This window comes from Heliangelus exortis, chromosome 1 (assembly GCF_036169615.1).
Source record: "Heliangelus exortis chromosome 1, bHelExo1.hap1, whole genome shotgun sequence".
NCBI classification, from domain to species: domain Eukaryota; kingdom Metazoa; phylum Chordata; class Aves; order Apodiformes; family Trochilidae; genus Heliangelus; species Heliangelus exortis.
In genome coordinates this window covers 11,621,189-11,643,268 of record NC_092422.1, presented here as the reverse complement: position 1 = coordinate 11,643,268, position 22,080 = coordinate 11,621,189, and the positions used below count along the sequence as shown (strand labels likewise).

At 44.2% G+C, this 22,080-nt stretch overlaps 1 protein-coding gene across 2 annotated transcripts in view; it reads left to right on the top strand.

Moving 5' to 3' along the window:
- Positions 1-22,080, top strand: part of MAML2 (mastermind like transcriptional coactivator 2) — a 216,794-nt gene that overhangs the window by 32,759 nt on the left and 161,955 nt on the right. The gene's annotated exons all lie outside the window — the stretch shown is intronic.

The following is a 22,080-nucleotide window of genomic DNA, read 5'->3' as shown; positions in this document are numbered from 1 at the left end:
CATGGGAAGTCTGGCATAGTGGAAAAATGGAACAGGTTGCCCAGGGAGGTGGTTAAGGCCTCATCCCTGGAGATTTTTAAGATGAGGCTTGATGAGGCTCCTAGCAACCAGATGAAGTTGAGGGTGTCCCTGCTTACTGGAGGGAGGTTGGACTAGATGACTTTTAGAGGTCCCTTCCAACCCAAATTATTCTATGATTCTATAAGAAGTACCACTAAAACATTGTCTGCCTTTTATTTACTGTGAATGTACCCTCACTTGAGGAAACCTCCTTCAGAATTACCCATAAGATGGGGTAAGGAGCATTTTTCTTGCTGAGAGGTCCACGGACCTTTTAGATTTATTTGGGGAGCTGTGCATTTGCAAAAGCACATCCTGGGTGCTTGCCAGCAATAATATGCTATAGTTGTTCCAAAGGCCTGATATTCTTTCCCCCAGTGTAATTAAAAGACACTGGCCTAGTCCAGGAGCCAAACTGTGTCCCTAATTACTTAATTTGATTGGGTTATGTATATGGCCCTGTAATTAAATGAGGTTGGCAAGACTGGTTCTTGGTGTAAAATTCATTACACTCTTGGAGCAATTATATCTAGGGAGAGTTCGAACTATGTGTTTGCCACTCTCACCCCCTTCTTAATGTATTTCTTTCATAATTCCTTTTTACCTTTGTCATCTTGGATAAAAATTACCAAAGTTTAATAAGCATGAAGCACTAATTAGGAGCAAGAGAGCTTACTCCATAATTGTGAGGTTTGGGATGCTAAAATTTTGTGGTGTTGCTAACAGTTGAGGTGCTGGTTGCTTAGCACAGGACGATAGCAGACCTGCTGAGATCTGATGGAAATGAGTGCCTGCAGACACTGTGTGTTGGAGAAGGGTCCCTGGCATGGTGTGGGACACCCCTTCCTCCTCCATGTGGGGGCCAGAAGGGAGCTGTGAGAGGGGCAGTGGTGGGGAGGTCACCCCTTGCCTTCACTCAGTGCAGGAGACTCAAGGGTCTGGAGACCAAGCTGGGTGTCCCCCTTTTAGGCATCTGACCCTGGGGGGGACTTGGGTCCTGGTGTAACCTTGCAGTGCCAGATTTACACTGACACTGTTGGTGTGAGGGAAACAACTCCTGAAACATATCTAGGTGTTCCATGGGCTGTGAGGACGTGAGTCCTGACTGCCTTGGGTGGATTCAGTGATGTTTCCCAAAGGATCAGTCATCTTGCACCTTTGGCTCAGTCTCTTCAGGAATACACTTCTGCTTTCTCTACCTGTATGTATATTGTCATTAGCTATATAGTTACCTAAAATGTTTTCAAATTGATTTATATCTCAATGTTTGGTTAAAATTGGCCAACAAATTTAAGAACTGGGAGTTAGGGCTATGCAGATGCAAGTGCTCACATATTAGTACAGATGGAGTAGGACCATATGTGCTTATTTTCCTTAGAAAATCAAGCAAAAACCCTCCCCTAGTAAGAGAGGAGACCAAGGAAATCTATGATGCCCTGTGTAATGGAGAGCTTTGTGGTGGGACTTGCTGGTTACAAGGCAACTGAGAGCCTCATCCTGATTTCCTCTGCACACTGTATTCCCACAGAGCACCAGCAATAACTCACATTCTTGACCACTCACTGTGGGTACTATCTTCAGTAAATTCTCCCCACCCTCAGTTTTTTGTCTTTTTTTTTAATTATATTTTCCTTCTATAGCATATGGTATAGTAGCTGCAAGAGACACTTTGGTGTAGTGTCCTTGTTTAAAACATGCCCAAGAGCTCTTAAGCACCACATTCCATCACTGAAGACCAGTAATATCCTTTTCATTCATTTAATAACCCAAAGTTACATTTTAACCTGATGTATCTTGAATTTGTAGTTGATGGCTGCTACTGCTAGCGTAGCATTCTTTCATTTCATTACCCCAGAAGGAAATGGTAGATGTGGTTAGGAGTGCAGTCACCCATTTTGTAGGCATGAATGAAATCAACAAGTTCTGTACATGAGCACCCTGTCTAAAGCAAAACATACCAACATGTCCAGTCCCCACCCTCAAATTCACTTAAACTTATCATAGCTTTAAAGCATATATTTAAGGGATATTTTTAAGATTTTGCTCCTTAAAAATGGTTTTTGCTGAATCACAGACTGCTGTCTTCTGTTTGAGAGGCATATTCAAACCAGTAAATAAGAAAACTCTTTCTATTGCTTCTGTTTTCTGAAGAGATTCTATTTCTACTCTGACATTTTTTGGTAATTAACTGACAATTAGCAGTTGAGGGGTTTATTGGTTATATTTTGCCTGTCTTCCCCTTCTGTTAAATAAACGGTCCAGAGTTAAACTTTATGGATCACACCTCTTTGTTTGCTATTGTTGATGGATTGTTTTCTGCTCAGAATGGAAATTATTAAATCATATAAGAAAGGATCTTGCTTGCTGCTTATTCTCTGGCATCATATATGGAAAAATACTGCAGTTGGTTGAATTGTCTAGTTGAAATTAGCCTTTAAAGGAAAACAAAACAGAAGGGAATTGTGCAGGTGGGTTCATTAGAGTTTTATCAAAACAAGGGGTGAGTGGTGAAGAGGGAGAAAAGATGATGGAGTTCATGTTCCTATAGATTAATTTATCAGTCTTTATGGGTACATGAAAAGAAAATTATGGCTACCTATAAAGGTCTAATTAGGGCATCTAGTGTAAATTCTCTGTAGCTAATCGGGTACAGTTCATAAAAAGCTAACAATAAAAACATAATGATGTGTTGCATTAAATGGGCAATCTTCAACAAATGGGGCTAAATTAAAAAAAGGTCTGTTGGAAAAGTAGACTCTTTATAGGCCTTAAATTGAGGATAACCCATTAAATACACAGCAGGGTTTTTTTCTTTTTAGCCCAATAGTGACTAATGTACAGTAGATGTGCATTTCTGGAAATGTTTCTGGTCTTGGGAGCAAGTCAGAACTCCTGGCAAAACCAGTGCAAGTCACACCATGAACACTTGGGGAATAGTTTCATTTTTTGGTGTAAGCAACCCAGACTGGGATGGCTTTTGTGATCCAGCCTTCATGTTCAGGCCTGGAGAGCAGACATTTGAGAAGCTGGCAAAAGCAATAGTTAAAAATCTTCTGTAAAACCTCAGTTCTGTCTGAAAGGAGTGATTAATAATTACTGTTATTTGAGAGTGCAGAGAGTGCACTCTGAAAACTCATCTCTAGAAAGCCTCCAAATATACAGGCAATGTGAAGAGAAAGGCAGATGAATTCACTCAGAGTGATGTCAAAGGATAATTTTCCTCACTCGTTGCTTTGACCACTCCATCATCTTTTTATCTCATGGTTGACTTCCCTTTCTCATTCTCACCAGCCATAAGCTCCTTGTCTCTGCTTTGTGAGCTCTCTGGTCAGTCCCCACCAGCTCTGTTTCTGTTGCAGCAAACCAAATTTTTAAGTGGCCGCCTTGGCTACTATTTTTAAAGAAGTCTCTTCACAATTTTGGGGAGGAATTTTCCAAAAGTACCAACTGTCAAGTAAGTTTCACAGAATCACAAAATGGTCATGGTTGGAAAGGACCTCTGAGGTCACTGAGTCCAACCATACACCCAAAAAAACCTCACCAAAACCCAACCCTGAATAAACACAAACAGCAAATATTTCTATGCCCTATGAAATCAAGAGAGTTCCAGATCCTTCCCAGTTGAGCACACACACTCCACCAAGTCACATCCACAACAAAACAAAACAAAAACAACAGAAACAAACAAACAAACAACCTACAATGTCAGGAACTAGATCATGCCCTGAAGTACAATACCTCCAGGGATGGTGACTCTACCACCTCCCTGAGCTGGCTGTTCCAGTGCCTGACCACTCAGTAAAGGAATTCTTCCTAATATCCATTGTAAACATCCACTGCCACAACTTCAGGCCATTTCTTTGTATCCTGTCATTATTCACTTGGGAGAAAAGGCCGGCACCCACCTCCCTATAACCTCCTTTCAGGTATTTGTAGTGGACAATGCTGTCTCCCCTCAGCCTCCTCTTCTCCTAACTAAGCATTCCCTGTTCCATCAGCCACTCCTCATGTGACTTTTCCTCCTTAGCCTCAAACCCTCTGTAAGACAGTCATGGGCAGATGCTTGGACAGAGCTGAACAACCATGAAGGAGCCAGGGCAGCTTCCCACTTTGCTGGCCATGGTGGTGTCCTGACTCTGCTGTCCCCAGCGAGTCTGCACTCAACAGACTCACACAGCCTTTAAGGTAGTGAAAGAGGAAACATTTCTGGGAGGCTGCTGCTCTGTGGTCAACTTTCTTATATGATAATATAATGTAAAATAAGATAAATAGTGCATAAGGAAAGGCAACAGTTCACAAGGGTTGCCTTCAGGGTGTGTTAAGAGCTGAGTATCCTGGTTCCTCAACAAAATGCTCTAGAGAAAGTGGAGGTCCATTGAACTCTTCCCAGAAATAAAGTTCTGCTGCCTTTGAGGAAGAAGCTCTGTTCCCACATCTGTGATCAAAGTAGGAAGAACATAAAAAACTGAAGAGGCCAAGGGGACCATATAGGTGGTAGTTTCCTCCCCCTAACCTTTCACTGCATGCACGAATGCAGTGATCAGCTTGCTACCTGGTGTAAAAATGTCAGTGAACACATTTAGGGGGGGAAAAAAAGTAGCAATCTGTGCATAAATTAAGCAGATGATATCCTTAGCTGTGTAAAAGAAATAAACTTAGTAATTATATTTACATCCACATCTTAGTAGGCCATTTTAGCAGAGGTCCTTGCATCCCTGGTGTGACCGCCAGCTTAGAGAACCTGTAGGTTGTGGACGATTGGTCTAATTGGTTGTAAAATAAATTGTTTCAAAGACCTGGCACTCCTTACATCTGCTGCTCTTGGGTAATGTGTTTGTGATGTATGTGCTGGTAGAGAAAAATGTTGCTGGATGTGTGTGTATTGGAAAGCTGCAAATTGTTTTTCCTTTCTTTTGTTTCTGTTTATCTTGGTTTTCAAATATTAAGCAGACGTAGTTCTCAATATGGACAAATGTGCTGCAAAATGCCACTCAGCTGAGGAGATCGTAGCTGCTTTTCAATTATTAAAAGCATATGCAGAGGAATAAACTGCACAGCTAGTTTCAGAGTGAAGATTTGCAGTGGATGCACAAGCCCTGGCAAACAGAGGTTTAGGTAACAGAAATCTGTGTTTGAATACACAAAGCAAAATCCACAGAGACAAGGAAGGTTTTAGGTTGGCACAGTCATCAAAATAATAACCTGTGTATCTGAGTGTCAGTTAAATGCCACCTAGCCCAATTCTTGGCAAGCATAGAATTTCTTGTATTTGGGTTGGTCTGAAGAGAGAATATGTGCAATATGTCCATACAGGTCGTGGATGAGCATGAGAAGTTGTTGAAGAGAGGTTTTTATCTCCCTTTGCAGGTACTCTAGGGGTTGGGCCTCTTTTTTTCCTTTCTTTTCTTTTAAGGCCAAGGAAAATGCAAGCATTTCAGTGAACCAGGCACATTCCCTAAAATAAAGCTCCAGAAGAGGGGTAGAGATGAAGAAAGATGCAGCTGCATTACCACCCTCCACACCTACCATTTCTTTTTAACAGCTGCCTTGTGTGCAGGGAAAGGGATAAACTTTCATACATAACATCTGACTCAAACCCATTGCTAACAGGAGCCCTTACTGGTGTCCAAGAGGATGTAACTGGATAAAATTTTAGCCATCACCTGAGGTGACATTCAGAGCAGCTTGACTGGGTAGAGTTATAGACCCAACTCCCTCTATTCCCTGTGAAAATCCTGGCCTTAAGCCCAGGAGTGTCTCACAGCTTCTCCAGTGCAAAAAGAGCTCAGGCAATGCTTATCCATCCCACTCCCAACCCCTGAGCAGTAGGAGAGGACGCTCAGGATGCTGCAGGGCACAGCAGGACCACAGGCTTGGCTGCAGAACCTGTCCTGCTGCCTATACACGGGTGCTCTGTGGCTTGCTCATCAGCAGGCAATGGGTGCCTCTGGACAGGGAGTTTGGGTTGTTTTGTTGTTTTGGGAAACAAAATATACAAGTGACCTCCTTCAGCTGTGTGTCACAAAGGGCATGTTTGGGTTGGCTTAATGGTGCAGCAGTATCTATAAATTTCCTTTCTTTTTAAAGTTTGTCACAACCTTCATGTTGTTTGAGTGTGAGGGAGGGATCGTTGGTATCTAACAAAGGCATTCTTTAGCATTTTTTTCTCCTCTTGTGCTATTAATTCTTTACAAAAGTAACACAGTTTAAATCTAGCCAAATATCAAAAAACAGTGGCACCATAGAATGGATGAAGCAAATATTTCTATGCCCTATGAAATCAAGAGAGTTCCAGATCCTTCCCAGTTGAACAGTTAGTGATATTCCTTTTATGGGCTTCCTGCAATATGCTTGTTAATGAATGTGTCATCTTCAGGAAAGATTTCCAGTATAGGTGTCAAGGACTCCTGCAGGGGCAAAGTCCTTCCTTTTGCTTTTATAGCTTTGTGTGCTGCTTTTAGACAGTGGGGAGGGAAGATGCATGGGACTCTATGGAAATGCCCTTGCAGGACAGCACTCCAATCTTTGAGACCAAACCTCCATCTTCCTCAGGACTGAGCTCATCTACTCCAGATAGACCTGGTTCAGACCTGCGTTTTGCTTGGGCTTGAGCCTTTCCAGAAAGGCTTTACAAAGCCTTCTTTAGTTACAGGGCTACAGCAAACTTAGGGGAGCTACACAACCATCATCTTACAGCCTAGAAAAAAAATCCTTTTGATGCATTGATCTAGATTTGTGTTGAGCTGCAGCCAAACCACTTAGGCCCAAATGCTTCTCAGAAGGTTATATAGACATAACTGCAAGTATGCAAGTCAGTATTTCTCTCAGCAAGTACAAACCTTTATCCAGAAGTGGATAAAGAAGTTGTACCAGAGATCTGTGGGGATTTGGAAATCAGCTTTGAAATGAAAACAATCAGAATCAATAACAAGCAGATGATATAATGGTCATCTTCAGGCTGTCTGCAACAGGCATTATCTTAATTAAGACTAAAGCTACCTGCTAGGTGGAGTTGGCTTGCTCTAGCTCCTTGTACAGTCTGCAGAGAAGAGTAGTATAGCAGGACACCAGTTGTGACTTTTGCCTTACTTGAATGTCCCAGTTACTTCTAGGCAGCTTTAGGCTTTCTCTGCTCAAATTCTTGGACCATCCAAACTGCATTCAACCATATCCATGATATCCTTATCTCTCTGCAAGATAGCTCTCAGCTCAAACATGATGCCAGAAGGTGCCATGTGAAGGGATTATGTACTGATTCTTGCAAGATTCAGGCAATGCGACTACAAAACTGTGAGCCCCTTCTTGACCTTAGGTAGCAAAGTATTAGGGTGCTACATTGGATACCTAGAGTAGGTGGTCTCATTACAACCCAAAATATTTATGAAACATTAGTAGCCTTAGTAATGGAACACCATGTACAGACATTAGAAGCTGTTTGTCTTTCCCAGAGGAATCACTGAAAGCTGTTGGCTGTGCTACTCCACTTCCAGATTTGAACAGGATTTGGGGAGCACGGTCCCTTCCAGACTCTGCTGTTCTCAAAGCCTTCATGGAGTGTTCCTCAAAGCCACATTGGTATGAGATGCTCCTTTGTTTTCTCTTATCATTCTGCATCATCTCCACCAAAGACCTTTCTTTCACAGACCAGAGTTATTCCAGTAAGCCAGGTTTTATTGCCTCACTTTCAGATTTTGTGGACAATTATTCACAGGGAAAATATTTATCTTGTTTTTCCCAATCTCACTTCTACACCTGCCAGATTGCCTCACCCTTTCCAACTCCTTCTAATGCCCATGAAGATCCCATTGTATCATTTTGGTCCATTTCGTCAGCTGAAGAATGCATTGGATTGTGCAGGTCTGGCCTTACTGCCAACTGTAACAGCTTGTTCAAATGTCTGCTAGTATCCTTGGGACAATATAATGTTCTAATTTAAACCAGAATGGCATCAGACTTCTGGCATGACTCTGTCATAGTCAGTATCACTATTAGTAAAAAGATTTACTCCATAATGACCATCTTAATTTGTTTTGTGCAGTGAATAATACTTTTTTTTTTTTTTTTTTTTTTGTGATAAAATAGAAATCTGAAGTTTGTTCAGAGTTATTGGACTCCATCATGGCTGTAGGGAAAGTACGTTGTGAATGTTTAGTCATTTGTATTATAGCTTCAGAAACCTGGTAATGAATAAATGTTGGGTTCCTCTCATCATTTTCATTCTTAAGTCTCCTGGATTGTTTTTTTTTAAAGCCATTCTCATGATTTTTTGGTCCAACTCCCTCATTTTAAACCTTAGGGGGTTGCAGTAGTACATGTAACAAATTTTATAGCTTATTTTAAAACAAATATTATAAACCATGGATCTTAGGCCAGCTGCCAGTTATTAGGAATATATGGCTGCTTCTTGATAAAAACTTCCTGTCACTGAAGAATATTTATAGCTGGAACAAGATATGAACTGATAGGGGTTTAAGTCCAGCCCATGCAATAACAGAATTTATCTGTGGTTTCCCCCTCTTTAATCAGTTATTAGAGTAGGAATGTGATGCATTTAAATCAGTTGGTGCAAACTGTGCTTGTGGGAGTTACTTATTTGACATGAGGGGGGGGAATTAGTTACATCCTTCACTTGAAGATTAGAGCTGAATCCTCTAGGAACTGAATGAGGCTCTACAGTCTAATCTATCCCCTCATTTGGGGTTCTCCTGTTTTCCACATGCCTGCTTATAAGGCCTAGGGATGCTGAGCCTCTGTGGCACCAACTGATTAGGTCCTGAGCTGCCCAGCACCTCTGAGAAGTCAGGCCACATGAGGTGCTGGGCACATGAGAGCATCCCAAATTAGGACATGCCTTGACTGGCCCAAGGGCACACAGCAGTTCGGGTCATCACCTGTGGTACTCAGGGGTGTTCTGAGAACAGCTGATAGGCTGGGAGGGAGAGGAGCAGAGCCAAACAGGAGTGGAAAGCCAAGAGGGCTCCAGAAGGAAGGGTCCAGTTTCCAAGACCTTGTACTGGGACAATGGCACAAAAAAGCTGGGGCTGCCACCCAGGGAGGCTGGCCTGAGCCAGGGACTGAATGGCATCAATTGAACATGATCCAGCATTATAACACAGGGGGTGAATTCACTGGAGAAACTCATGAAGCAAAAACTGTTTATGGATATTAGTGAAGCCTTGACTTGTTTACTGAAAAGAGAATTGATGAATATGCTGAAAATACAAGAAGGTGAGATTGCAATCAACCAAAAAAAAGGGGAGGCATGCTGGCCCAACAGCCTGTCCCTGATTCCAGCTGTTTTTGCAGTTTGAGCAAAGCAAGGCAAACGGGGAGAGAGGAAAAGAAAGCTGAAAGAAGGAAGGACATCTCTGGAGGCACGTGCGTGAGGGAAAGGAGGTAGTGACCTCTTCTCATCTGACTGCCACGTTGTGTTAGAGGGAAGGCAGGCACAGACATCTTTATATTCTTGGTTACATCATCAACTGTACAATATAGAGACTTCTGAAACAGTGTTCTGGAAGCCAATCTGTTCTTTTAATGCCTTTAGCTTTTTCCCCTCCCTTATACGTGCTTCCTACTCCTCTGTATCATGCTGCTGGCTCTGCAAGAGAAGGGGTTGGACTGGTCTGCTCTGGCAGGGGGGTTGAACTAGGTGATCTCTTGACGTCCTTTCCAACCCTAACATTCTGTGGTTTTGTGACTCTGTGCTGTTCCCAGCTGGGCAAACGTGCTGGCTCGCTGCTCCTATTCTCCCAGGTGAGAGAAAAGACAGAACAGTCACTATTCCTGAAGGATTTTGATGGCAGTGAGGAGAACCAGTGGCAGAGAGAGAGAAAAAACCCCAAAACATCTTGAAGCTGAGAAAGGACCAAGAAGGTACAGCCATATGAAGAAAGTATGTTGTCTTCAGAAATGTGTGCTGCAGCACATATTTGCTCAGAGTGTGATGGAGAGGAAATCTCTGAGCAGCCTTATAAACACATCTCCCAGCCCTGGTTATACACACACCAATAAATGGCTCAGGTTTCACTCCTGGGGATTATTATTGTATCACCACAACCTTGAACTATATTTATAGTTTTGTAAGCTGTGAAGCTGCAGACCTGCTTCTTGTTTTTTCCTGGTGGTAGGCAGCATGGCCTGGAGGGGTGATCACAGCTGAGAGTGTCTGTGGAGGAACTTGGAGTTCAGCCACTTGCTCTCTGTGTGGCCATGAGCAATTCCCTGCCTCTTCATGCCTCAGTTTCCCCACTGATAACTGGAGGAAGGGTTGTTATCCCCAAGGCAATTGTAAGCACTTTATTAGAGTTTCTTGTACTTCTAGTGTTAAACAGCTGCTGCTGGTGGTTACAATAATTGATTATATGTGATAGAAACCACTTTTTATGAGACCCTTTTGTCAGCCTCTGGCAACTGTAAGGCTCTGGGACTTGTAAGGCATCAGGGGACTTTGGTGTAGGTGCTCTATGTCCCTGTGTCTTTGTGGAACCATCAGATTCCAATGTTCAGTGGGACTTCTGGAGGGTAGACTTGCAGGCTTAGAAGTCTCCACTGGCTACAGAATGACAGATAAGGTGCTGTATCTGCATACTTCAGGAATACTAATTTTCTTTCAAAGACAAGACTAGAGAAGATGAATTATGTTAGCCAGCCATGGTTTATAGTTAGGACAAGACAAAAGGTTCCAAAGAGGGGAGCAAATGTCTCTGAATCCTTGCCAGAGCTGTGGGTGCCCACAGACTGAAGCACAGGTCTGAGAAGGTGGTGGCAAAAGCTAGAGGTTGCTCTGGGCTGGGAAGCTATGCTGTTGAGGCCAGCTGCAGAGTTCACTGGTTCCTATTTGTCTGACTGAGAGTTTTCTCACATTTCATGTGACATGACCCTGTAGCCATCATGCCTGGCCCTCTGGACAGTCTTGTTTTGTAAAGGTTTATCTGAAGTCTAAGGCATGAAAGGCCACAATGTCATGGCTATAACCTCCAACTCCCAGACTGTCCTTTCTGTATCCAGCTCCTCACTCTCTCTTCTAGATCTCCTCTGTCCAAATATGAATACTACAGAAACCCACTCTTCTTAAAATAATTTTTGTCAAGCCTGTGATATACAGTACTGTCTTCTCCATAACATCTATCTCTGGTGGCAACAGAAAAGTATTCACACGATTAGATGATTACACATGGTTGCTTTTTTTTTTTTTTTCACCATTTTTAAAAACAGATAGCTAGCTCTTTTTAAATTTTCATTCCCCTCAAAGCTTCTGTCATGTTCCCAACTTTAGGGGCTGCTCAGGAGTAGAGGGGGCTTTCCTTTTTCAGCACATTCCTATCCTCCACTGTGTAAGTCCCTGAGCCAGAAGATGATGTGATCCTGGCAGCCCAGTTTTTGTGTTGAAAGTGCACATTATGCTAAGGCTCTTTCACCCTGGAGTCCTCCTTATGCACTCCGTGACACAATGGAATCAGGGATCCTAACTCAGCAGCTATTTAGAATGTTGGTAGCACCTTATCCTTGGCAAATGGCCAGCTCCTCTGACTGCAGGAACAGTTTTGCCTTGGAGGAGGATGGTCTCACTTCAGTCTCCAGCTCCTTGAGTCCCATGATTACTCCAAAGGTGTAGGTGTTCTGTCATGGCCCATTCTGTGCCACACAGGGATACCCATGGCTTCCCTCTTTCTCTGTGATCCCTGCACACTCAGGCACACTCAGGGATCACAGACAAGAAGAGAAGTTGTGAAGTTGCATTGATGTGAGAAGGAGTCCTTTAGGAGACACACAGACTGCACAGCCCTTCCCCAGTCACTGGAGCTACTGTGACTCTTCCTAGGTCACATCCTGTATCTGACATCTAGATCTTCACCGAGAGGAAATAAAAATCAGAGTTGTCCCTTTCAGAAGCAGAGAAGAGCCTGGAAAGATGTGCAGCTTTTTGAGCCAATTTATGATTGTAATTTTTGGGGGTGGGACAGGAGAGAGGAAAGGCTGAGTCACTATTCCTGAGCACTCAGGTCTTCCATTATGCTTCATCAACGGGGATCTTAAAGTGATTTTGGCATATGAATTAGTTAAATTTCACCACTTCCTACTAGGCCAGGAAAACCCTTGTTGAGTTCATTCACAGATGAAACGGAGAAAATCTTTAGGTCACAGTTTTCCAACCTGGATACTTTATGTTAGATACCAAAGCTAGAAATAAGTTAAAAATATAGGGGCTTTAAAGTGCATTTACCCATCCTTTTGTTCCTTGTCACAGGAACAAAAACTTACCTGGATTAATTTTTGATTTAACCAGACTGCTGAACTTAGTAGCTTACTTCTGATCTGGTAACAGCAGACACCTCCTCTGCCCCTCCCAGAATTATCTATGAAAGGCTGAAGAGGAAGCAGCCTTGCTATATTCTATTAAAGGGAAGTTTTCTCACAGTACGAAGCAGTAGCATCCCCCCTTCTTCCTTGACTCTTCCCTCCCACTTTTTTAATGTGTCCAGTACCATGGCAAAAGCATTAGAGGTGCTAGAGCCTTCAGCACCTTCAGCTCCAGAGACATCTGTCATGCTTTCACCCCTCCTTCTCAGAGCTCTTGCACTGAAGAAACTGACCCTGTCCATGGACACCATCTGCTCACCGAGGGTATGAGAGTTGACTTAGATCTGCAAAACAAAAAGATGCCTCAAAAACAATGAGTCCAGTGGGAATCCATGTGACAGTAGCTGAAGTTAAGTGAGTTACCCTGGGTACAAGAGCTGTGAGTGGGGTCTCTGAGGAGCCTGCAGGACTCCTTGAGCTGCCTGTGTGGTAACCTGGGGTGTGTAACTTGCTGACCTTCACTGAGCTGTCAGGAATGCTCACCTCAGCTGGAGCTCTCCAGAGAGCTGCCTCCTTTTATCCACCTCCATTTTCCCTGCCTGGACCTTCCCCAGCTCACCCAGGGAGAAGCTAAGGTACCCTCTCAAACACCATCAAAATCTATGCTCGGTAGCTTCAGAGGAGTCACTGTGGGTAAACAGGATCAGACACAAACCTTGGGCTGGGTATGAGACATCCCAAAATGGCTGCATTCTCTTCTTTCAGAGTTTGTCTTGCAGGCAGTGCTGTGCCAACAGGATTTTTTGTGACAGTGGCATATTATAATGCAATGTGGGTATCCTCAGGGCTCTGGGCTAAAGTCTGTTTTGCTTCTGTACTATCCTGACTATCTGAGCAGAATGGATGGCTTAGCTTGTAAATGAGACTTCACAGAAACATGGCAAAATTCAGAGATACCTTAAGCCAGTAAATGTTTCCAGATGGGGGCATTTCTGGTGAACTTTTTACTTCTGTATCTAAATGAGGCACTGTTAGCTATTTACAAAGATTGAAATGATTTGAGCTTTAGGGTTAAGTGTGGTTGGACTTTTCGTCCTTCTTGTCCTTCTTGTCTTTCTTTCTTGTCTTTCTTGTCTTTTGGGTCTTGTTCTCTTTCTCTGTTTTTCTTTCTGAGTCTTTATCTTTCTCCATTTTTGTCACTTCCCCTCTCTCTGTTTTTTAAAATGAGGCAGCTAAGAAGAAGGAAATCACTTCAAAACATACAACTTAGTGTATTCCTAGAAGCCTGTAGAAGAGAAAAAACAGGCAAAAGAGGGAGAGCAAACAAGTTTTGACAGTAATAGCAGTGAGCCAGTGGAACATCTTGAAATGGACTAGCCTTGTCTTAGGAAATTAAAAAGATGTGTGTAGCTGTGAAAAAGCCTGAGAAAAGTGTCTCTGGTTCTCAAGCAAGGCAGTCCTGCAGGAGGAAGTTTACAAGACCTAGGAGCAGTAGTATCCGTGACTTTAATCTGGTCTTGAAAATTATTAGTTCTAAGCATGCTGGAAGGAATTAAGACCAAACAAGGGCTTTCAGTTTAGAATTTGAGTCTTTGATGCTTTATGAAAGTAATTTGATTGAATCAAATGGGTCCCAGGGATAGGAACCTTAGTCCATAAATATCACTGATCCACATCATTAAAAAAAGCCTCTATCTGCATTTTTTTCTTCTTCTTTTTGCAGTGCTAATATTCCTTGGACATAAGAGGCCTGCAGCTGAATCAGCAGGGAGATTGATTTCTCTTTCTCTCCCTTTAAAGGAGGGAAAGAAGGTCCCTTTGGGTCAGGGTTAAGGGCTTGGAAGGGGCCTAATGGGAAAGTTCATCTCACAGCTGCCAGTGGTATATAGTACCAGGCTCATGGATAACAACAGGATGTGGGTTTTGAGCACTGTCAGCTCCTTCATGATATATTTCTTTTTAATTTTCTCCTTTTAAAATAATACACCAGCAAAGAACATTCCTTATTATCATAACAAAATCTCCACTCCAGTGACTCTTGAGAAGTTCCTAATTGTTTTCAATCTGTCAGGAGCGCTTTCTGTTTGCATTTCTGCAACCACTCAAGAGATTGTTGTAAAGAAAACAAACAAAATTATGGCCTGGGCTGACTCAGGAGCTGGGTAATGGGTTAAATCACTTTTACCTCTCACTCACTGCTGCCAAGCAGGAACCAAAAGCTGAACTGGTTGGTACTAACTCGGGTGTCAGATTTGCAGCAGCCAGTTTCAAGCTGTTGTTGGAAGTCCCTGAGCAGGCACAGTGATAGTCACTGAGTTAAAGTCTGGTGATGATGGAAACACCCCATTCACCCAGTGTGGAGATGGAAAGTGAAGGGTGAGAGCATGTGCAGGTCTTCACACCATCATCCTGTGAATGACAAAAGCAATGCATTTCCCACAAAGAAAAACACATCTGATGTAACTTTTCACACTGTTTCATAAAAAGTGATCTCATTAATGTGAGGGTAGAATGATTTCTGGGAAAGGTCGTGTCCTGACTGGTTGCTGTCAAGCCTACAAGAGCAGGCCTTGGAGAGCAGCCTCATGCCTCCATAGCTGCATCCTCAGCCGATCAGGCTCTGCTCTCACTGTGCGATGGAGGGAGCGGTGGGAGCAGAGGGGCTACGGGGAAGGCAGTGCACAGGAGGCCCAGGGCCCCCTGCAGATATCTGCTGGCAGAGCTGGGGCACACGGGCCGTGGGAGGAGTGCTGAGGAATTTTCCCAGCATCATTCCCTGCGTGTGTGGGTGTTGCCTCCCACCACAGAGCCGGCGTCCTGTTACGACTCTTGGTATTGCAGCACAAATGGGGGGCCCCCACCCCAGGGGGAGCCCTTGCTGTACCGCAAGATGTAGGAGGCAGGTCCTACCTTGATGAGCTGCAGAACTAAGATGGGAGGAAGAGCTGCCCCATATAGCAAGCAGGCTGGGCACTGGAGGAAAGAGTCACATAGTTCACTAGAAATGCTCATTAGTCATTGAGCCCGTTCCTCTGTGCTAGTGGTATGTGACTGGTGGTCTGTCTGCAGACTGGATCTTTTCTTCAGCTTGGTGCTAAGATGCAGTGACCATACCCTTGGAAAAACCCAAACCCTTACCTGTTGAAAGCAGCCAGAGAAAACAGAAGGGCTGTGGATCAAGTCCACTGAGGTTTATTCAGGATCACCCAGGAAGATGAAGACAGGACTGGGCACCGAGCTCCACAATCACAGCTCGGGGCTGTAACCACGCGTTCCACCGGGGCCGTCCTCCCGTGGTGTCCCTGACCATCAGGGCTCCAGATGTCTCTCGGTGCACAAGAGTCAGGGCTGGTTTTGCGTGCATAAACAAAAAAGCAGAACCACAGAAACTATGTATTGGTATGTTCCAAAGGCAGTCATCACCCTGGCGTCTGGTACACCCTGAACTGCTGTTAGCTACCAGCACTGAGGAGTCCACACAAGACCTGAAGAGCTCTGACCACCCGTGGAGAAAACTCTGGGTGAAGAGTGGGTCAGTGCAGCATACCCAGAGCCAAGGGCCTGAGTCAGGTCTTTGTTATGAAGGACTGGAAGAAGGGCCTGTGTCAGACTGGACTTATCCTGCTGGACTGGAAGTCATAACTCCTTTTGCTCTGCCACAGACTTCCCATTGGGCTTTAGGCATATTGTTCAGCTCTTTTACTGCCAGTCCCCTATGTGAAATGAATGTGTTGCCTTTATCAGGAAGTGTAAAAGAGATGGTTTATTTCCAATTTACAGGGGTTTCATGGTTGCTTATGCACTTCAGCTTGCAACAAACCTTCTTGGACTCCACTGCTTGTTCTCAGTACTTGGGAGGAAGCCCAAGGCAAGAGAAAATGTGAGGTTCCCATTCCCCGAAGCTGCACAGAGGTACTGAGAAGTCTTTTAGCAGTTCATGGTTTTCCACCTGTCTTGCACCAATGTAAGAAGTTTTGCTAAACACAAGGCAGCAAATGCTTTCCCTTAGGAAGCACTGGACATGGAGATAAGCTCCTCCACATTAGCACCAAGATAACAGCAAATCTCCAGAAACTAGGAACATGAAGCATGGAAGCCACAGTAGCCACAGGGTATGTGGGGGGTCTGTCACATTTTTTATAAAGAAGCAAAATTTCTTCCCCTCTCACCTTCCAGGGAAAGGGGAGACAGATTGTTTGCTACCCTGGATTGTCAGGATGATCACTGCTTCCACTCCTTGTCCTTCCTGAGTTCCTTGACTGCCTTTGCCCTCTGCAGCAGCACACAGAGATACACAGCATGGCTGTGGGCAGCAGAGGAGCAAACAAGCTCTAGAACAAAACAGAAAGCATGTTCTCATGCAAAGCTCATTAATAATGGAGAGTGAGTAAAGAGAAATGCTAAAATATCTTTCTTGTTGGGAAGAGAAGGACTGCTGCAAAGAGGGAATATGGAAGGTGTGGCCTTTGCAACACTCCCCTGTACAGCAAAATTTAGGCTACTTCACAGCTACCACAAGAACACTGAACTTGCATGCAGCCATACAGTGGGATGACAAGTGTCACTAACAAATAAACAAAGAAATCCCTTGTATATTGAGATTTTTACTATTTCAGTCTTTTTTCTTGGGGGGGGGGGAATATCTCAGTTCAAAATCTCCATTTTCTTTCTTACTGCTGGCTCTCCAGCTAACTGAAATTCCTGCTGAAATGATGAGACATTTTCTCAGCATAAGCATATATGGCCCTACAGCACTGTGCAGCCTACGTGTGTCTTCCACAGACACACTGCCACCAGTGGCTGTGGCTTAGCAAGTCATTCATTACTGTGGGCCACTGGGCTACTGCTTGGCCCAGTGGTCCAGTTAGGTGTTTTAAAGATGCAGGTAACTGTAAGTAGAAAGTACATATTCTTCTGCCCCAAAATTTCTGCCCTACCATGACATAAAGACCTTCTAAGTTTGCAGTCCATGCGTTCTTGCTCTCTTATTCTGGCCATTAATCTCAGCAATGCATAAGAAATCGATTTCCTTTTCATGACATTGTTTTCAAATGACTCCTGTGTTTTCTTCTGCTTGTTTTCTTGGCAATCTCAGTGTCTTGGGAGCTACAAGGAATATAATTCAGAGCTTCTCTGAATGTTTCAGTGCCAAAGTGGGCCGTGCTTACCCCTTTCTGCTTTTCATTGGTCATGTGTACACTGAGGAGTGTGTAAAGAGCATCAGGGTATAAAACTCAATGCAAGAATTAAAGTAATACCCCTGAATCATCAGAAATCAGATCCTTCAGAGCTTACAGAAGTAGAACCAAGAGCAGAAGTTGCATGCTAAACCTGCTAGTCCTTTGAGGTGTTGTTTGTTGTGGGTTTTTTACTACAAAATCCAGAAAGACAACCCAGAAAAGTCAATTGCTTTAATGGACACTGCACTTCTGAACAGCAAAGTTCCCAAATCGTAAAACTCCCCCAAGCAGCTCTCCCTGAGGCTGTGAACACTGAACTTGCATGCAGGGAGGGGGAAAAATGCAGCCACATTCCTTTCGCACTCCCACTCGCCTCTGAGGTTCTTCCACTTCCTTCCTATGGCTTTTTTTAGAACTGTAGTGTTTTTCTCACGTCCGGCAACAAAGGATGTTTTGTGCTGCTGCCGAGGTTGTTGGTTACTTTTTTTTTTTTTTTTTTTTAAACTTCAGATGCAGCTATCATGTTTGAAAATATTGCTTGTGTTTGTGTGGGAGCACAACTCTTTTGCTCTCTGGTACCTTGCAAGAATGATCAAATGTTGGAAATCTATTTTGTTGGTTAAATACATCCACCAGAGTAGACATTTGTATTTTCCTGTAACTGTCTTGTTTACTTGAGAAAACCACTGTGCTGCAGTCATAAAGGTAAAACAAAATTCAGGAGGTTGCAGTAATTTCTCAATCTTGTTGCTGAATAAAAAATGGAATCACTCCAGAGTTACTGTGGTGCAGCTGAGAGCAAACCATGGTGCATAAGTTGCTTCATAAAATGCATAGCTTACAAACCCCACAAAACTCCTGTGGTGTTCCCAGTAACAAATCCAGTAAGCGGACTGGGAGGAGCTGATCAGTAACAGAATCAGAGTACAGAGCCCCCAGAGTCAGCTCTCCCATTTTATGATAGTTTAACATTGTGAAATCAGAGTGGATAAATGCATGCAGGATTAAAATTTTGGGGTTTGATATATTCCTGTCCCCAGTCACTATAGCTGGATGTTTGTCACAGTGATGAATTGGCTGTGGTCACACACATTACCATTACTCACTTTGAGAAGTGAAACTCCAAACATCAGCTATGGCTGTGTCAGGGACCCTGGATATTGGATATTCAGGAATTCAGTGTTTCCAATTTATTATAATTTGTAGGCAGCTAGACAAGGTGGGGGGAAAGCCCATAGGCAGCCTGGAGTTATATCATAAATCTCTAAAAGCCCTAACATAATCTTTAAGTCTACCTTTAGTTCTTCAGACAAGGAGTACGAGGGATACAGTGAGCCTGATTCTGACCTGTAGCTCAACAGGTATTATTACACTGCTGGCTTTGGCTTCTGCAGGAGTCAGTGCATAAGCATCTTGGAAAGGAAGTATTCAGCTCTGTGAAAAAAATGTAAGGACTGCTATCTCAGTGCCTGCTTCATCTCAATAGTCAGGGAGAGGCAAACAGAGAATGAGGGACTGTGGGTCTTCCCTGCCAGGTGTGGGAATCCCTCCTGGTTTGTGCAGATGGGTCTAGAGTGGGGTATGGCACACTGTCACACTGGAGACATCCTTTATAATTAAGAAATATGCTTACACATCTTACTTTGATGGGTGTTCATCCAGATTTTGGAGCAAAACTAGCCCTATAAAATATTGTCAGCAAAATTCAGTAGCCTGATGGAGCTCTTACAAAGTGAGCCCTCATTAAGATAACTATATTATTGGCACTTTTGTGGCCTGTCTGGCTTCTTACCCCTGCTGCCAGGTTTCTCAGAGAAGAAGGAAGACTTCTCCTCCATTATATTGCGAAAGCCTTGTGAGAATCTGGGATCCTGCTCCAGTTGGTGTGAACCCTCAGCTGTGCTCTGGGGAGTCTTAGCACAAAAATGGGGGTACACGGGTAGACCCTGGTTGTCCCCGTGACTTCCTAACAGTTTGGCTGTGACCTCATTGCCCGTCTTCCCTCTAACATTAGGTTGAAAGAAGGGAGAAATGTTGGTGCTGGGTGGCTTGTGACATCCTCCAACTACTACCCTTACTCTGAAAGTTTAGGTCCAGGAATTTGTGCTGCAGTGCCATCCACTCCCCTTCTTCTGCTAGATTATTCCTCCCCAGCCTCCCAGAAAGCAACATACCACAGGCATCCCTGCATCCCTGGGCCCAGATGAACTCATGGAGGCTGCTTCACGCCTGCCAGACAGCAAAGTGGAAGCCCAAGGTACATTTGCTTGTTTTCTCCAGCAGGTTCTTCTATGAGGGCTGTGACTCCAACAGTCTCAAACAACTGGGGTGGTAATATCTTAAATAACCACAGCTGTTTACCAAAAGTGAGTCAATCTTCCCTGGTGTTTGTCTAGTGTGAGCCAGCAAACCTGATTTAACCTCAGCCTTTTCCTTGGTGTAGGTACAGCCCCTTGCAGCTGCTTCTAGAAAAGACTTTTAGCTACTGAGAGGCTGGGTGGGAACAGCATCAGCTGAAAGGTGGTGTCAGGTGGATGTCCATGGTGAGACCCAGCCAGCATTCCAAAACCTTGCCATCAGAAGCTGTTTTGGTCACTGTAGTGGGGCATACCATAATGGCCTGATAAAAACTCCTGCCTGGCCTTCCTGTGACCCAAGCAATCTCAAGACATCAGTTGGTGGTTTCTAACCCAGCAAGAACCATGGCTTATGCCAACTTCAAGCCTCAGAGAGAGAAGATGGTACCTGGTGGCTGCCAGCATGGTGCCCTGCAGCAGTGTAGTGAGGTCAGACAGAGAAACTCAGAGTTGTTAAGGTAGCCTGGGAAAGCAGCCTCCTGGTGTAGAGTCAACTCACTTCAAAAGCCAAAATAAAAAAGAAAAATAGGTAAAACTTGCTAGTATTTTAGCTTGTAGGACAGAAATACCCTGAACTATTTGCCCAAGTAGCACTTTCAATTAACAGCCAGGGAGAGGGAAATGCCTTAAAGGCTTTACCTTGCTCCTGCACTGCCCTGGCCATTCCCACCACAGCCTTCAGCTGCCCCAGGCAGCAGGAGTCAAGGTCACACCATCAGCTACTCACCCTCACTGCTACTATTACTATTGCTGGCTTGCATATATTTCCATCCTCTTAGAAAAAAAAACAACTAAGGCTTTTATGTCCATCCCTAGAGGCAGCTATGATCCTGTTTCAGTAAAGACAAGCAGGTGTGTTCCTGCCCCTGACACCGCTTGGGACCTGTGCTGCTTCCTCACCACTGGGACACTTCCCAGATCAGGAGGGTGATGCCTTCATGGCCATTAAGTGGAGCCTGACACAAAGAGAGGAAATGCACCTATTTTGCCCCTTCCAGTACATGTCATTTATGAGCAGGAAGAATCCACCTTCCAAGGCCAGCAAGCGTGGTGGGGCAGAGCTCCATCTAGCCCAGCCAGGGAGCAACCAGGGCTGCAGAACTTGGTCCTGGCCCCAGTGTTGCAGGAATGGGAGATTGAAGCTGTGAAAGACTTGGCAAATTGGCACAAAAGCCCCGAGGCACAACATTCAGAAGAGAAATGCAGCCCCTAGATCAATTCTACATATCCCGAACCACCTCTGGATAAATTTCAGCTGAAAACTGGCTCTTTCATGCCTGCAACAACTGCACTTGACAGCCAAGCAAAACCCCTTCCACATTTAAAAATAGAAAAAGCAATGAATTACTGGAGTTGATGTAAGCTGGGAGGTGGCACAGTGGCAGAGCTGTGGTGACCTGGCTATAGCAGAGGCCATAGTGGCTTTACAGCTCGTGTGTCTGCCAGTCCAAGGGGACTCCCCAGTTTCTGGGATGCAAAGGTTCTCAGACAGGGGCACAAAGCAGATTCATGCCCCATGGCAATGGGGTCAGTAGGCAGCAAAAAGCAGAGGCAGCAAAAAGTGAAGGCAGCCTCTGAACAACCCCCCCAAAGAGCTTGATGGAGTCAGCACTACCTTGTCAAACCCAGCCTAGCTCAGCATTTGGGTGTACTCAAGCCAAAATGTTCCTGTGTCTCTGGTTTACTATTCTCCAGTCACTGCTAGCAGTGAGTGCTGGTGTGTCAGAAGCAAATAACATAAACACCAACTGTGAGGTTACCAGGCAAGCCCTGAGATCCAGAGCCAATGACTTCTCTTTCCCATAGCTGGATAGCCTGGTTCAGTGTGGGCTGAAGCATCACACACCAAACCCAGGCTCATCTTTTTTCTGTGTCAGTGTTTGCCTGGGACAGATTGTGGTGTGATATGGTGATGGGATTTGGGGATGCTGGCTGGGTTGCACAAAGGGTCTTGGTAGCATTTGATCTTTAGTTGGCTCCAAGTCTTTTGGACATAAGTGCTCAAGAAGGCAGCTTTCCTCATCCTCCAGTAAAATCCAGTTGCTTTTTGGTTTTGTTTTTGTGCTAGGTGGTTTCTTTTTTGCTTGTTTGCTTGTTTGTTTGTTTCTATAAAGCCCAGTTCTTGCCACTCAATAGCTACAAACTGTCCTCTTGGATTAGCAACTCAGTGAGGTAATGAA